General features: G+C 46.0%; 1 protein-coding gene across 3 annotated transcripts in view; it reads right to left on the bottom strand.

Annotated features, from left to right (window-relative positions):
• Nucleotides 1–18533, bottom strand: part of PPARGC1A (PPARG coactivator 1 alpha) — a 1315783-nt gene that overhangs the window by 142442 nt on the left and 1154808 nt on the right. The gene's annotated exons all lie outside the window — the stretch shown is intronic.

The raw sequence follows: 18533 nt of genomic DNA, 5'->3' as shown, positions 1-18533 counted from the left end.
TTGCCTACATCATAATTTCTCTCGGCTGGAGAGAATTTGCGGGAGAAGTAAGCGCATGGATGAATCTTTAGATCCAGTGGACCCTTCTGAGACAGGACTGCTCCAGCACCCACATCAGAGGCGTCGACTTCGATTAAAAAGGGAAGCCTGGGATCTGGGTGGTGCAGAATTGGAGCTGAGCAAAACGCTTTCTTTAATTTTATAAAAAAAGAATCCATCGCCCGTTGAGACCATTGTCCTGGGTCAGCCCCTTTCCGAGTCAAGTCCACTATGGGTGCCACGATGTCCGAAAAGGAGCGGATAAATTTGCGATAGTAGTTAGAAAAACCAAGAAATCGCTGAATGGCCTTGAGCGTGGTTGGGCGAGCCCAGGATTGAATGGCCTGAACCTTCGATGGATCCATGGAGAATCCTTGAGGGGAAATAATATACCCTAAAAAAGTCACTTGTGACACTTCGAATTCACATTTTTCCAACTTGGCATATAGATGATTCTCCCGTAGCTTCTGCAACACCAGGCGGACGTGCTGCCGATGCTCAGGAAGAGATTTGGAAAAAATGAGAATGTCGTCCAAGTAAACTACGGCAAAACCCCCTAAAAACGGTCGAAGGACTTCGTTGATAAAGTCTTGGAAGACTGCCGGGGCGTTAGCTAGACCAAAAGGCATCACAAGATACTCAAAATGCCCCGAGTGGGTATTAAACGCGGTCTTCCATTCATCACCACTTTTAATTCTGATTAAGTTGTAGGCCCCCCTGAGGTCTATTTTGGAAAAAATCACTGCCTCCCGAATCTGGTCAAATAATACGGAGATGAGGGGTAATGGGTAGGAATTTTTTACCGTAATCTTGTTAAGGGCTCTGTAATCAATACAGGGCCGTAAAGACCCATCTTTCTTCTCAACAAAGAAAAACCCCGCCCCCACCGGTGATTTAGAGGGCCGAATGAACCCCTTTTCAAGGCTTTCTTTAATGTAGAGGTCCACGGCTTGGGACTCAGGTGCGGATAACGCATATAAACGACCCTTAGGAAGTCTGGCATTAGGCACTAAATCAATGGCACAATCAAAGGGGCGATGAGGAGGCAAGGTGTTGGCTTCTTTTTTAGAAAAAACATCTGAAAAATCACGGTACTGAGGAGGGAGAGCTTGAAAATCGGGGTGCATCACACGGAGAGGGAGAGTGAGACAAACATCCGAACAGGACCCTCCCCACCGAGTGATCTCACCAGTTTCCCAATTAAATTCAGGGTTGTGTTTTTTCAACCAGGGCAGCCCCAGAACTATAGGAGTGAGAGGACAGTGAAAAATAAGAAAGGTGATATCTTCGGAGTGAAGGGCCCCCACCAACAGCCGAAGAGAGGGAGTCCTAAAAGATATACCGCCTTTAGACAGTGGACAGCCATCCAACCCACAAACAGAAACGGGATTTTCCAGGGGTATGGGCATAAGGCCCAATTGTTGCACCAGGCCTTCATCTATAAAGTTACCGGCCGCCCCACAATCCACAAAGGCAGATCCGTTCCAAGAACGGTCGGTAACAGAGACTGATACCTGAATTAATACAGAATCTGAGGGAGAAAAGCTCGACAGGCCCAAGTGAACCCCCCAAGTATCACTTAGGCCCTGTCTTTTCCCGCCTTCAGCGGACAAGCAACAGCAAGATGACCGGGACCCCCACAATACAAACAGAGGCCCTTGAGACGTCGGCGGTTTTTTTCGGATGAAGATAGTCGAGTGGCCCCCAACTGCATAGGCTCGTCTCCGGGTACCTCGGTAGACTCGTCTACAGATGAGGAAGGCAACACTCCAGACCGTCTTTCTCTCTGCCGCTCCCGAAATCTCCTATCCACTTTAATGGCTAACTGCATGATCCCATCAATGTCTTTGGGAGTGGGGTACTGTACTAATGCATCCTTAAGGGATTCGGATAACCCAATCCGAAACTGACTACGAAGCGCTGGGTCGTTCCAGCCAGAATCAATAGCCCAACGTCTGAACTTAGTACAGTATGCCTCAGCTGTGTCCTGCCCCTGACGCAGGGCCCTAAGATTTGACTCGGCCGAGGCCGCCCGGTCCGGGTCATCATATAATAACCCCATTGCTGAGAAGAATGCATCCACAGAAGAGAGAGCCTCAGCACCATCTGGAAGGCCGAAGGCCCAAGACTGAGGATCTCCCTGCAGGAGTGAAATAACCATTCCAACCCGTTGAGCCTCAGAACCAGAAGATCCTGGGCGCAATTTGAAATAAAGCCTACATGACTGTTTAAAATTAAAAAACAAAGACCGGTCACCTGAAAAACGGTCAGGGAGATTTAACCTGGGCTCCAGACTCCCACCGGAGGAGGAGCTAGACTGAGACCGTTGCTCGTGTGAATTTACCCGTAGGGTGAGCTCTTGCAATTTCTGCGTCAGTGTGTGCATCTGTCCTGCAAGAGAGTGGGCAGCAGCCTGCTGTGACGGATCCATGATTGGGTTTCCCCACGACTACCGAACCTCTGAGCTGTAGGGGCAACAACAGTCTCAGAGTATGGTCTGGCCGGTTATAATGTTATGATATCCGGGAGTCCTCGCCAACCCTAACTCCGTTGTCATCGGATGGGATTGATGGCTGCGTGCTAGTGCTAGGCTTCGCCTATAATAGCCGCGTTCGACAGAGCCCGTTAGTCAGGCTCCGCCCCCGATGCCACCAGGTCTTGAGAGTTGACAACGCTGCCACCAATGTCAAAGATGAACAAGGGGATGACTAACTAACCCAAGAAGGCGAGGTCACCCTTGCTCTATAGCAAACTGGGTAAACGTAACAATACGTAGAGATGTAACACAAACCTATACCAAACAGGTGTAACAATACACAGGGGTGTTTCATAAGAATCAAGATACAAGTAAGGGGCAGTCTGGGGATAAACCCCACTTATCTGTGCTCCGAGGAGACAACGGCAGCGGGAACCAGGGTACGGACAGCTAGGACAACGCACGGACACCAGGAGGACAAGAGGCAGAACGGAGGACCCGGCTGGGAATGAACGACAGGACACAGGACGACTGGACACAGGAACCAGGAGCAGTGGGTAAGCGGGAACCAGGAACACTTGAGACCCTGAGGTGCAAAAGCTATAACCGGCGTCTGTCCTGGGCAGACGCCGGCTCTTTATTCAAAATCCCCGCTGACGCTGACGTGCGCCGCACTGCCGGGCGCATGACCTCAGCGCGCCGGCACGCCGACGGAGACGCTCGGGGACGTTGCCCGGCAACGCCCCGATGCCTGCTGACGATGCCGTGGGGACGGAAGCCAGGGGCGTTGCTGTGCGACGCCGCTAACGTCTCCCCCGGCACTCGTCTACACTGTCTGTCCCGGCCGGTCCGGGACAGAAGTGTAACAGTTACCCAGTTTGTTTTATCACTGTCTACTATTGTAAAGCGCAGTGGAACCTGATGTGCTATATAAGAAACTGTAAATAAATAAATAATACCCTTTCTGTGAAGTAATTCTTCCTCACATTTCCCCTGAATCTTCCTCCCTCTAGTGTCAGTGCATGTCCACTTGTTCTGCTGCTCCTCTTCCTGTGAAGAATGTCTCCCACCTGTACCTTGTTAAACTACTTGATATAGTTGAAAGTTTCTATCATGTCCCCCCTTTCCCTTCTCTGCTCTAATCTATACATACAGTATTAAGATTTTTTAGTCTTTCCAGGTAAGTTTTGTGATGTAGGCCATGCACCATTTTAGTTGCCCTTCTTTGTACAGCCTCTAATGTATTTATATCCTTCTGGAGATATGGCCTCCAGAACTGAACACAGTACTCTAGATGAGGTATTACCAATGACCTATACAGTGGCATTATTACTTCTTTCTTTCTACTCCTGATACCTCTCCATATGCAACCAAGCATCTGACTTGCCTTCTTCATTGCTTTGTTACATTGCCTACCTGCCTTAAAGTCACCTGAAATAGTGACACCTATATCCCTCTCTTCCTCAGTAGTTTCAATTATAGTTCCATTTATACTATATTTAGTCTTTGGATTTATTCTGTCTGAGATAAGTCACAGGACTACAGTCATATATAAGAAAACTGACGTGTGTAAGTTGTATGATATATTCTGTATGAATAGATTTGAATGTATCATAGAATACACTGGTTATATAAAACAGGCAAATATGATGGCTGTCTCCCAAGTGTCTATCTTATAATTAGCTGGCTATCATTTTAGTCACATGCACAGGATCCCTGCAGATCTCTCCTGACGGTTGGTACGTATCCACATAATCGCCCGCTTCAGAGGAAACCATTGTATGAGCTGATTTTGAAAATATATTCAAAATAATCTTGCGAAATTCGGGGATTCCCCAAACGATACTGCGCTTGGTGGTGGAGCAGCCCAAAAAGATTTATCTATAAAATGTGGGGTGTTTTTTGCTAAAAGCAAAAGGGATATTTAGGCGCTTGTTAGAAGGGATGGGGGATTGGGGTTGGGGGGATAGGGATATTCAAAAAAAGAAGAGCAGGTATAATGGAAATAAAGATAAGAATAAGAATAAGAAGAATAAAGCAAACAATGAAATTAAATGAAAAAAAATAATAAAAAAAAAAAATTAATAAAACATGCATAAATTGGAGGAGGAAAAAAGTATCTTTGTAGATGTGAAACGCGTTGGACCTAAGAGAGGGACATCAGGACCGCAAGGGGACATATTGCCACCCGCTCCAGCCACTGCCGCAAGTTACGAACAGAAGCCGGAGAATCGGGTGACGTCACCTCACGCCCGCAGCACACGGAAGACGCCGCACAGCAGAACGCTGCCGTCTTCTCCTGTGCAACAGGTTAGCAAGCTAGGGCAAGGTAGAATCACATAAAAAACTGGACTGTCGCTCCCTCCAACTCTGCAAAAAGAGTGTAAACAATTTATGCACGTTTTATTAATTTTTTATTTTTATTTTTATTTTTCATTTCATTTTATTGTTTGCTTTATTCTTCTCAGAGGCGTAGCTATGCTGAGGCAGCCCCCGCCATGGCTTGGAGGAGCCAGCGCCTGCTGGGCGCACTGAGAACTGAAGAGCGGTCACTGTCTGCACACAGAGCTGGAGCTGGCTGCTCAGCACGCTCTGCAGTGCAGGAAGGCACCGACCTGGACAAGCGTCTCGGCTCTCCCTGCTGCTCCTGTCAAACAGCTGACATGCAGCAGCAAGCTACAGCGGCTGAGAAGAAAGTACTGCAGCCCGATCCCCCTGGCCGGTCTTCTCTCTCCTCAGGTAAACACACACAGGCTGCCCACTGCTGCAGCGTAACCTGCTTCTCACAGGCAGATGTCTGCCTGTGAGGAAGAAACTCGAGGCTGTTATTACCAGTTCCCACGGCCCCCTCTCTGACAGGTTGTAAACCCTCCCTCCCCCAATCTGGAGTCTCAGGGTACACAGTTAACGCACTAAAACCTCCAGTCCCAGCAGCTCAGAAGCTTCCTCTCTGCATTTCCTCCTGTACGTGTTGCTCCGCCCCCAAATCTCCTGCTACAGCTTCTCAGAACTTCTGCTGTCCTCCCCTGCTTACTGTGAGTCTAGGATCCTATCACCAACTGTGCCACTGCCTCTACCTACCCCATGTGTGCCCCTGCCCACCCCATGTGTGCCCCTGCCCACCCCATGTGTGCCCCTGCCCACCCCATGTGTGCCCCTGCCCACCATATGTGTGCCCCTGCCCACCCCATGTGTGTCCATCCCACCCCATGTGTGTCCCTGCCCACCCCATGTGTGTCCCTGTCCATCATATGTGTGCCCTTGCTCCTGCCCACCCCATGTGTGCACCTACCCGTCCCATGTGTGCCCCTGTCCATCATATGTGTGCCCTTGCTCCTGCCCACCCCATGTGTGCCCCTACCCACCCCATGTGTGCCCCTACCCACCCCATGTGTGCCCCTGTCCACCATATGTGTGCCCTTGCTCCTGCCCACCCCATGTGTGTCCATCCCACCCTATGTGTGTCCCTGTCCATCATACTGTATGTGTGCCCTTGCTCCTGTCCACCCCATGTGAGCCCCTGCCCACCCCTTGTGTGCACCTACCCACCCCATGTGTGCCCCTGTCCGTCATATGTGTGCCCTTGCTCCTGCCCACCCCATGTGTGTCCATCCCACCCTATGTGTGCCCCTGCCCACCCCATGTGTGTCCCTGTCCATCATATCTGTGCCCTTGCCCCTGCCCACCCCATGTGTGCCCCTGCCCACCCCATGTGTGCCCCTACCCAACCCATGTGTGTCCCTGTCCATCATATGTGTGCCCTTGCTCCTGCCCACCCCATGTGTGCCCCTGCCCACCCCATGTGTGCCCCTACCCAACCCATGTGTGTCCCTGTCCATCATATGTGTGCCCTTGCTCCTGCCCACCCCATGTGTGCCCCTGCCCACCCCATGTGTGCCCCTACCCAACCCATGTGTGTCCCTGTCCATCATATGTGTGCCCCTGCCCACCCCATGTGTGACCCTTTGCCATCTCTACCTCTGACCCCCCCATGTGTTCCTCTGTTGCTTTTCCCATCTGTACCTCTGCAGCTCTGCTATGTCCTTATGTGTACCCATGCCTCCCCTCCATGACTGTTTGCTGCAAGACCAACACAAGACCATGTACAGCGCCACACATTTGAAGAATGCAGGTAAGCACAATTTTTTAGTAGTAAAGCACTGGGGAGGGTCTGTGTGGATGTGGGGAGGGTTCTGCTCCTTCTCCCCATGGTGACTTACTGCCTGACATCTATTGAGTGTTACCTTATGTCTAGCGTACAGTGTAAGGTGCATTACAGTGTGTGGTGTGTAGTGTAAGTGGCGTACATTGTAAGTGGCATTATGTGTGTGGCGTACAGTGTAAGTGGCATTATGTGTGTGGCGTACATTGTAATTGGCATTATGTGTGTGGCGTACATTGTAAGTGGCATTATGGTGTGTGGCGTACAGTGTAAGTGGCATTATGGTGTGTGGTGTACAGTGTAAGTGGCATTGTGTGTGGTGTACAATGTAAGTGGCATTGTGTGTGGTGTACAGTGTAAGTGGCATTATGGTGTGTGGCATACAGTGTAAGTGGCATTATGTGTGTGGTATACAGTTTAAGTGGCATTATGGTGTGTGGCGTACAGTTTAAATTGTATTACGGTATGTAGTATATAGTGTAATTGGAATTATGTGTGTGGCGTACAGTGTAAGTGGCATTACAGTTTGTGGCGTACAGTGTAATCGGCAATACAGTGTGTGGCGTACAGTGTAAGTGGCATTATGTGTGTGGTGTACAGTGTAAGTGGCATTATGTGTGTGGCATTACAGTGTAAGTGGCATTACAGTGTGTGGCATACAGAGTAATTGGCATTATGTGTGTGGAGTATAGTGTAAGTGGCATTACAGTGTGTGGCGTACAGTGTAAGTGGCATTACAGTGTGTGGCATACAGTGTAAGTGGCATTATGTGTGTGGAGTATAGTGTAAGTGGCATTACAGTGTGTGGCATACAGTGTAAGTGGCATTATGTGTGTGGCGTACAGTGTAAGTGGCATTATGTGTGTGGTGTACAGTGTAAGTGGCATTATGTGTGTGGCATTACAGTGTAAGTGGCAATACAGTGTGTGGCATACAGAGTAATTGGCATTATGTGTGTGGAGTACAGTGTAAGTGGCATTACAGTGTGTGGCATACAGTGTAAGTGGCATTATGTGTGTGGCGTACAGTGTAAGTGGCATTATGTGTGTGGTGTACAGTGTAAGTGGCATTATGTGTGTGGCATTACAGTGTAAGTGGCATTACAGTGTGTGGCATACAGAGTAATTGGCATTATGTGTGTGGAGTATAGTGTAAGTGGCATTACAGTGTGTGGCGTACAGTGTAAGTGGCATTACAGTGTGTGGCATACAGTGTAAGTGGCATTATGTGTGTGGAGTATAGTGTAACTGGCACTACGGTGTGTGGCATACAGTGTACGTGAAATTATTGTGTAAACAGCATTATGGGGGGGGGGGGGGGGGGGGGCGCCAGATACTATTTTGGCAGGGGGAGCAAAATTTATAGTTACGCCACTGATTCTTCTTATTCTTATTCTTATCTTTATTTCCATTATACCTGCTCTTCTTTTTTTGAATATCCCTATCCCCCCAACCCACATCCCCCATCCCTTCTAACAAGCGCTTAAATATCCCTTTTGCTCTTAGCAAAAAACACCCCACATTCAAAATAATCTGCTGATGGACGCTTCCACTTTAAAAAAAAAAACCGTCCTGGTGAAAGGCTTACATTTCTGTCAGCGTATAAGTTCTCATAGTACAGCACATTTATTAAGTGTCTGAAAGTAAGTGAATCTTGTGACTTGTATGTATTGAGGAATTTAGGAATGAAGGCAAATGCTGAGATACCAATCTTGTTGCAGGTATATTCTGGGTATATCCAGACTCTCTATTATACCTGCATATAAACGGTGTGTGTGTGTGACTGAACCACATGACAAGCAGACTCCACCTATATCTGAGAATGTACACTATCTATGGTAACATCAACATAAAATACAAGCTAGTAAACTTCGTAAAGGATTCCTATTTCTATGCTGATATCTAGATTCAGAGATGGAAAACATAGTAAAGGTTTAATTGAATTAGCTGGCCTGAATGACAAATATAATGCTCACTTTCCCCGATGTCCGCTCAGTAAAGCATAGTAAGCAGAAAAAGAGGTAAAAGTTTGTGGACTGGCACAATCATTGCTTTCACAAAGGCCCTTATTCTGGTTCACTCGCAAAGGCAAATTCCTTCTCAAATGGACAAAACCATGTGCACTGCAGGTGGGGGCAGATGTAACTTGTGCAGAGAGAATTGCATTTGGGTGGGGTTTTACTTCAAAGTGAGATCTATATAGTGTAAAAATAAAGCAGTCAGTATTTTTCCTGCACAGAAACAAAATAATTCACTTAAATCTAAAATCTAATTCTCTCCGCACATGTTACATCTGCAGCCCCCCCCCCTCCAACACGATGTGCACATGGTTTTGTCCATTTAAGAAGGAATTTGCCTTTGCGAGTGAACCAGTATAAGGGCCAACGTTTGCTGCTTAAGGGCGGGATGTATTAATATACAGGCTGTCCACGGCGCCTCCTCCTCCCCCCTGCAGCCGGCAGGACGCCTGGCTGCGTTACTAGGGGGAAAAAGGGTTTACCTTCTGGGTCCAGGAGGTCCTGATGCAAGGTAAGCCAGAGGGAGGGGGTCGGCGGAGGTGGCGGGTTGGCGTTGGGTGACTATAGAAGCCCATAGGCTTCTATAGGGTATCGCCACCCAAAGGTGGCGATATCCTGTCCTGCGGTAACGTGGCAGAGGGGTTTTAGTACATATGAAAATGTGGTAAAACAGGGGTTTTACCGCATTTTCATCTTAATACATCCCGCCCTAAGTGTTTTTAGACCTCTTTGTCAGATGCTACTATGGTATACTGAAGGAAAATGACAAGCATTTCAGAAGTTTCAAAGGCTTTTACTAATAATTAGTATATTCAGAGAGTCAATATTTGCAGTGTTGACCCTTCTTGATCCAGTGTTGACCCCTTTTTTAAGATCTCTGCCAATAGCCCTCGTATGTTGTCAATCAACTTCTGGGCCACATGCAGTACTGAGTGATGGCCTCCCAATCAACGCTTGAAGTTTTTCAGAATTTGTGGGTTTTTGTTTGACCACCTGCCTCTTCTCAATGGGATTAAGTTTTGAGGAGTTTCTTGGCCATAGACCCAATATTTAGATTTTTTGTTCCCCAAGTTTAGTTATCACCAGGGCGTCATTTTTTGGCAAGGGATTACAGATCTTGGTCCCCTTACTGTGGATATTGTGGAAGGAGCTACAATGTGGGTGGGGCATCCATTGGTGCATAATTCTGTTTAGAACAAAATAAAAATCAAAGTTATCGAGGTGTGGGTACAGATGGGGCTGGCTTCATCTTTGCAGGGCTGGCGTTTCTAACGCCAGCCCCACCAGGGGGCACGCGCGCACAAGATGCTTGCGTGCCCCCTGGCAACGGAGCCTGCCTCCGGTCCCCGCCGCCTCCCCCGCCGTCGCCGCCCGTCGCCCTCACCGCCCCGAGTGCCCCCCTAACCCTGCCCATCTCCCTGAAGCGGAGACGGGCAGGGACACACAGCGTCCCCGCCGAGACACTGGGATGCGCATGCGTATGAGACGCACGCGTGTCCCAGTTCAGTGTAGCCCCTGCCCGGCGGTCGCTAGCGGGGAGGGTCTGGCGGAGCCAAGGATGGCAGGGGCTCCATCTGTAAGTGACAGTCAGGATGGCTATCAAAATGCTGGCCTTGGAATGTTTACAGTGCTCACTTGTGTTGACTCTGTGCTGAACATTGAAGAGTGAACAGCAGCATGGCTGAGCCTCCAGAAAGGGGTATGGCCTCTTGTGGAGGGGCTTAGGCTAGCTAGCCTAGCAGAAAAGATATGTCATACAAGGAAGATGCTCATTAATCTGCAGGTAACACTATATGGTGTGCAGACAGTTTCTGTACTGGTACATACAGTAGTAGGGACACACAGGACACATGACCCCTATAAACTTCCTTAACTCTAACACCCTATTAGACCCTCTTCAGTCAGGCTTTCGCTCTCAACACTCCACTGAGAAAGCACTGACTAAAGTGGTGAATGATCTGGTAACTGCTAAGTCTAAAGGCCATTACTCACTGCTTATTCTTCTAGATCTTTCTGCTGCATTTGACACTGTGGATCACACTCTCCTTTTACAAACACTACACCCCCGTGTCTTAATGATACAGCCATTTCCTGGTTCACATCTTACCTATCTGATCGCTCTTTCACTGTTCGCGTCTCTGACTGTACTTCCTCTTCACTACCTCTGTCAGTCGGAGTTCCGCAAGGCTCAGTCTTAGGTCCTCTGCTTTTCTCAATCTATACTTCCTCTCTTGGCAAACTAATCAGCTCTTTCGGATTTCAGTATCACTTATATGCAGATGATACTCAAATCTATCTATCAACCCCAGAGTTGTCACCAGTGGTTTTGGGCCGAGTCTCTGAATGTCTCTCTGCCATTTCATTTTGGATGTCTTTTCGACAACTTAAACTTAAAATTTCCAAAACAGAATTAATTATATTCCTTGCCAACTAAGAACAGTTACCATCCCGATATCTACATCACTGTTGACAACTCGACAATCTACCCTACCCCACAAGCTCGTTGCTTAGGGGTCATCCTCGACTCTGACTTGTCCTTTCTTCCCACATTCAATCTGTCTCCAAATCATGTTACATGCATCTAAAAAACATATCCAAAATAAGACCGTATCTCACACAAAACACTACTAACTATCTTATCTATGCACTCATTATATCCCGCATTGATTATTGCAATAGTCTCCTAACTGGTCTTCCCAAGAACAGACTCACCACTGCAATCCATTTTAAATGCTGCTGCTAGGCTGATCTTCCTTGCAAGACGCTCATCGTCTGCTGATCCGCTCTGCCAGTCCCTCCATTGGTTGCCTGTATATTACCGTATTCAATATAAAACACTTCTACTCGCATATAAAGCTATTAGCCATACTGCACCAGCAGATATCTCTCTACTTGTCACAAAATATCTCCCATCTCGACCACTCCGCTCTCCACACGATCTGCGTCTCTCTTCTGAACGGATCACTAGCTCCCATTCACTATGACTGGACTTTCATGAGGCTGCTCCCACCCTATGGAATGCCCTTCCACGCACAATAAGACTCTCCACTAGCCTCCAAACTTTCAAATGTTCCCTGAAAACTCACCTCTTCAGGCAAGCCTATTATATTTAAGTTCTACACGCATAACCCTCTGAGGCACTTATGTATTCTATAGCTTCCCTTCTGGACCTGTAACTTGGTGGGACTGCTATGCTATTACTGGTGCCTGTCCTTGTGTTTCCCTCCTATATCCCTATAGACTGTAAGCTTGCAGCAGGGCTCTCTAACCCCCAATTCTGTCTGTTGTTACCCAGTTAGTCTTATCACTGTCTACTATTGTAAAGCGCAACGGAATCTGCTGCGCTATAAAAGAAACAGTAAATCAATAAATAAAATAAATACCCTCACTATGAGCATAGGTCAGTATGGGAAGGCTCCATGAATAGACCATGTTCCCTATTAGTCTGTAGCAACCTGGTGTTCTCCTCCCCCGGCAACAAATTTCCATTAACCTACACCCATAAAACTCATCTTCCTTTATAATTATTAGACCATAATCCACAGAAATCTTTAACTCCCTCATAAAACCTGCCTATTCTCTCTTATCTTTAATACCAATCCTTTATCATTAATCCATGGTACCAATGGACCTGCTTGTGGTTCCCGTCAGAGCAAGTTTACATTTGGCAGCATTCTGGGGCACAAATTACTTACTGGGTTGGAGTCACACTAGAGATCTTTAAGAGAAACACACACAGATTGGGCCTTATTTTGGTTCATTCTTTCTGACAAAATCCTTCTTAGATGGACAAAACCATGTGCACTGCAGGGGGGGGCAGATGTAACATGTGCAGAGAAAATTAGATTTGGGTGAGTAATTTTGTTTCTGTGCAGGGAAAATACTGACTGCTTTATTTTTACACTGCAATATAGATCTCATTTTGAAGTAAAACCCCACCCAAATCTAATTCTCTCTGCACATGTTACATCTGCCCCACCTGCAGTGCACATGGTTTTGCCCATCTAAGAAGGATTTTGTCAGAAAGAATGAACCAAAATAAGGCCCATTGAGACTTCCCTGAAGTGCTCACACAGGATACCCTAGGCCCCAGGATCGCTGAAAAAAATGCCTAGAAATCGCCCTGTGTGTAGGCCACTTTAGAGGAAAATACTTTTGCACAGTTCCCAGAAGTCCAATCCCGGTACCTTTTGCAGAATATCAGTCTGTCCCTGATGTTTTTCCTGGAGAGTAGTGACTCCTTTGCTGCCCTTCTTTGTTTAACACCAAGCCATCCTGTAAATGTTGCAGCTGGCTGCTGCCATTCCTGTGCAAGCTCTGCTTTGGTGGCATCCCGATCTCACAGGTTAATCAACTTTAGGAGACAGTCCTGGTCTTCTTCACAACTATTGAATCTCACTTCTTGATTTCCTTAATGATCTGATAAATGGTTGATTGAGATGCAATTTTTCTAGCAGCAATATATCTGCCTGTAAAGCCCTTTCTGTGCAAAGCAATGATTACTTCACATGTATCTTGCAGGTAACCATAGTTAACAGACAAAGAACAATTATTTTAAGCAAAAACCTACTTTTAAAGCTTCCTGTCTGTTGTTTTAACTCAATCAGCATGACAGAGTGATCTCCATAATTGGCCTCATTAACACTCTCACCTGTGTTACCGAGAAAATCACTAACATGATGTCAGCTGGTCCTTTTTGTGGCAGTGCTGAAATGCAGTGGTAATGCTGTTTTTGGAATTAGATTCATTGTAATGATGTTGTAAAAATTAATTGTGTCATTCTAAAAACTTTTGGCACGCTTGTAGAGGGAAAATAGATGCACAGAAATATATAGTAGTGCATTTCTGACTATATGCAGAGTTGTACTCTTCATCTTCAGCAGAATATTCATCATCATCATTATCATCATCATCAGTGTGGCAGCCCAGGCTTTAGAACCTCCATCATCACTGCAAGGCTTGGGCAGGCCGATTATGAATCATAGCCGATAACAGCAAGTCAGTCCTCCAACTCTAAGAAGCATCAGCTTGATATATTAAGAAAGATGGCACCACTAGGAACAAGCAGACATTCTAATTTTGCTCACTTAAAGTATGCTTATGCGCATCATCCCAAATATCACTGGGAAGATGGTGCCCGCCATCACCTGTAGTGGTGCCTACCATTGACAGTAGTGTGCAGCAAGCTGATTGGGCAACTTGTCACACACTTCATAAAGGGGAAGATTAATGCCCAAGGGGCTAGTGTGCAGCAATAGCCCCTTGGGCATTAATCTTCCCCTTTATGAAGTGTGTGACAAGTTGCCACTTTCGTATTTAGCCAAAGTAGTACTAAGGCTTTAGAAACTGCTTTCTGTAGCTTAACCAAGTACTTCTAGAAAATTACTGTACTCGCTTCCCATGGGAAGAACAATTAAATTGCTCTGAATGGTACCCATTAAGCTGAGGCACCCCAATAACAATTGAATTCCCGCCATAGGCCCTTATTCAGATCTGTGCGGTACGGCCCGCGTGCGGCCGTACCGCCGATGTTTTCGCTCTGCACATGCGCAGAGGTCACTCTGCGCATGTGCAGGGGAAATCGCCGCACAAAAAATTTTTACGCCGCAAAGGGGGCGTATAGGGGCGTGAGGGGCTTAATAGCCTCATTTACCTATGAATACGCCCAGCGTTTCATGGGCGTTCCCATGCAAACGCGGGGCGTATGCATGGTAATGAGGCTATGACGCCAGTGATGGGGGCGGAAAGCTGACATCGCCGGATGTCAGCTCTCAGCCCCCATACAAGCTTTCACACGGACGATTGTCCGTGTGGTCTAAGCTTGCGTGAGCGGGGGGAGCGTGCGGCCCTGCCTTCGATGGTCGCCGACCATCGAATGCAGGGGGCAGCTCCCACCATGGTGGAGGCGTACGCCCCACCATTTTCATGCGGATCGCCAGCCGTCCGCGTACGGACGGCCGTGGCGATCCGTATTGTAGGCGGGGATTGGTTTGTGCGGCCGGAGCAACGTATGCGGCTCCGGCCGCACAGACCAGAATAAGGGCCATAGAGTGGGAACTAAAAGACAACAACATTTTGTATAGATCATTCAGGATAGAGCACATATAAAATATCAAACCAAGTGAAAAAAGAAATGGAAAATTGAGAAATACATATAGAAAAATAAATAGAATATCTAAGAGAGCACTGTACATCAGGCTTCCAAGGACAATCATTTTGGGGAGTTGACTAAGTGATAGCCAATCATTAACTGAGGCCACCTTTAGACCCCAGAATGGGCAGCTATTCTTGGAAAACCTGAGAAGTGGTAATGTATTTTCTTATATGTGGGGCCCAGTAGACTATTTATAACTCTACATAGGAAGTTGCACCCTAGGTAGCTGTCTTCAATTCTCCTGTTTTATCAGACAGAGATAAGGGGAAGGTATTGCAAGGTAAATAACATAAAGGCCCCAGTTAAGAGGGAGGATGTACCGTATTATAGCCAATTTACAACAGGGTGCATTTGGGGTTAATGGTTTAAATTACTTTTAGACCTTTACCCTTTCACACATGCAGCTATATACCACGTTGTTGGATGTGAACATGCATCAACCTGTAATTTCTGAGCTCAAAAGCCAGTGCAGCATTTTTATTGGCCGCTGGCATCCTCTGTTGAATAAGCCTGCGCTCCAGGACCTGCTTTGTTCAACGAACTGAGCACAGTGGAGGCAGTCAGGGGGGGTTGCGGTGGACAAATGAGCTGCCCGGGCCAGCTGTACCCACAGCACCCCCCTATTGGCGGCCCTGGTCACATGTCTGAATGCAGCATTAGTTTGGTCAGAACTTGCGATGTGGGAATATTCAGCCGTGCATGACATAATAAACTCATCAAAACATTTGGGTAAGAAAAATTTGCTAAAGATCCATCACAGTATTTGTGCAAACAATCGTATTCCTGAAGAGAAAGAGACCGGAGAGAATTGCCTGCATTATTTAAATTAAAACATTATTTCCTTCTCTTTCCCTTTTAAAAGAAACAATTAAACGTATATACTGTATATAGTACCGTATGATTGTATCTGTTTAATAAAATGCCTAAAGATTAAATGCAAGAGAGCAAAAAAAAAAAAAAAAAAAAACTCTTTTTAATTGGAAAAAGACATAAAAACACTTCTTATTGTACTTTACTTTTTAAATTTGGAGATAAAGGGACGGAAGAGATATCTTTTAATGTCTGTATTTAGATGAGACTCAGTGATAAGACAGCTTTTAAATGAGAGAAAGCAGCTATCATAAACTAGGTCTGTACTGCAGTATGTGTAGCCATTCACAACACTGAGCTGTGAATTAGTATTATCCTAACCACTATTATATGTCTCCTCTATTACAAAAGCTTCACCTCAACAGTGCACAATTGTTTAAGAGATGGTGTTAGTTATGATGTGATGTGGATTGCAAGGCGGTAACAGACTAATCTACTATGAAGGGAAAGAAGGCAGAGCTGATCTAGCACAAAAATGTAAAGACTAAAAATATCTGCTGCTTCCCTAGATCTGCCTCACAAAAAATAAAGAGTAAATTATGTCTGAAAATTACCTTCCGGCTGCAGCCAAGCTGGCAGTAAATTGGTTAAATGACTCTTCTTTCTTGTTTCTGGGTTAAACCGCTACCGTTTCATTCAAATTAGCCACTTGTTCATTTTGTTATTTTGTTTTGTGGTTTTGTTTTTTATATTACTTTATATTTCACTTATTGTGGTTTTGAATTACTTTATAAACACTTATTGTGGTATTTCTAGGGATAGATGGGCTAAATAAAAGTGATGATGTTTTCAGCATTAGAGCAATCTAATCTCTTCGACTGATGAACGTGTTTAAATGATATTTGCATGACCAAGGTAAATTACGGTGTTGGTGGTATTGGTCATTAGTGGAGACTCCAGTCCTGGGCCTGGACTTTGAGGGGGCAGAAGTGTGAGTTGATGCGCACCGCAGGTTGACATAGAGGACAGTGCTGTTGGCATTTTAAACTTTGAGTCGGCCGCGGTCCAGTCAGAGCTCAGGGGCTGGCAGCCAATCAGTAGCAGACGCTAGCAATTTGAAATATCACCTGCGCAGACCATCTATGGCTGCCTACTCCAGGCTCTTTCCTTGTGCTGCTGCTGTGGTCCTGGCTTGCCACTTTTGTGCCTAGTGGCACCACTTAATGTTCTACAAACTGGCAACTGGCGCCCTGCACGGTAAGTTGTGAGGGCTGCAGGGGGAATGGAAGTGAGGGGTGGTGGTGGAGGGCACTGCCAATTCGTGCAGCACCAACCTCATAATATCTGATGTCAAACCTGAACGCAGGAGATATTTACACACATATTATGATATATTCTGCATTAGGATCCCAGAATTCTGAGGTCTTAGCTTTTCAGAGCTTGACCCTGTTAGCTATCGTCATCTGAGCAGTGTCATGTGGTCAGGGTAGGCAGGAAAGGCAGAGCCTCACCTGTTGTACTCCAGTACAGTCCAATTGTTTAAGGGGGGACGCAGGGGATACTGTACACTGGGCTCCACAATTAGGTGGAGCTATAACAGTACCCAGACATTATTACACTATTAGTTTAGATCTAATGTACATAATAGATATCTTCTAACATGACCCGGAAAAAAAGTGGGTAACAGGTGCAGCAGTGGGCCCGGGGTGGTGCAGCAGTGGGCCCGGTGCACTGCTCCTGCTGAACCAATTGTAGTTCCGCCTCTGAAGTGGCATATCTAAAATGCATGCAGTGTGTGGTTCCCGAGGTGCCAACACCGCACACCCTGCACCTTTTTTTTCAGCACTTATATGTCCAGAGTCCAGCAGCAGCGGCAGTGACAGTGACTCTGAGCACTAGATGGTACATAGGTCTCTGGGAATATGGCACAGTGGTCATTTTCCCAGAGTCCTGTGCAACACCTAGTGCTAGAGAGGAGGGGGAACTGCACAAAAGCCCTTACCCCCCACCCTTTTTTTGGGGGCGGGCACACTCACTTTTTTTAATTGATTTTATTATTTGCATTGAATCTTGGTGCCAGTGTCCACATTTTACAGCAACTGAGATTTGCACAAAATTATTTGGAGTGAATTCAGGTGAAAGCAGTCTGTGAATGGCGCAAAAAACGTGTACCGTTTCTGGCGTTTAAATGCTGTGGCAACAGCACCTCGCACCCTTTGCAATTAATAGGCTTGATCCCATTATGTCCTCCCTAATAAGCAGCAGAAGAGCACATGTCTGTTTCCTTTCTTCAAAAGTCCCAAACTCTTTCATTTTTGTACAAATGCATTATAAGCAAGTGCATTAAAGAAAAAAATGGACAGATAACATTTTTAGTGGTATACAGAACAATAGAAACTTACTCATCTATATTATTTCAAATAATAGTAATAATAAATTATAATAATGATTCCCCAAGGTATTTAAGAACTTTAAAGACTTCTACTTTCATTGTACTAGTTACCAGTTCATCAAAATGACAGAACAACATATCATTAACCCGTTAAATGCTAACATCTCTGAGAGATTTTTAAAATATCCGTTAAAAAAGGCCAGCATCGCTCACATTTGTTATATTAATTCAAATAAAAAAATGTCTAAAAAAAAAGATTATATTTCCGATATAAGGTAAACATTACCGGTCATTACGAGGAATATAAATGTTTGCTTGGTAATGCTCACACCTATTTTGACAAATTCAGGGTTAATGTCAGCACTGGTGACTTACAGAGGTGAGGTGCAACGTTTGCCATTTATTATTTAGGACATGGAATTCTTTATGAATTCGATTGTTGGGGGGACGACGAAGACGACACTGTTTTGTGAATCTGAAGAT

The sequence above is a fragment of the Crinia signifera genome, chromosome 1 (genome assembly GCF_055691185.1).
Source record: "Crinia signifera chromosome 1, ASM5569118v1, whole genome shotgun sequence".
Lineage (NCBI taxonomy): Eukaryota > Metazoa > Chordata > Amphibia > Anura > Myobatrachidae > Crinia > Crinia signifera.
Note: the sequence above shows the minus strand (reverse complement) of the source record. Positions and strands in the feature narration are given on the sequence as shown.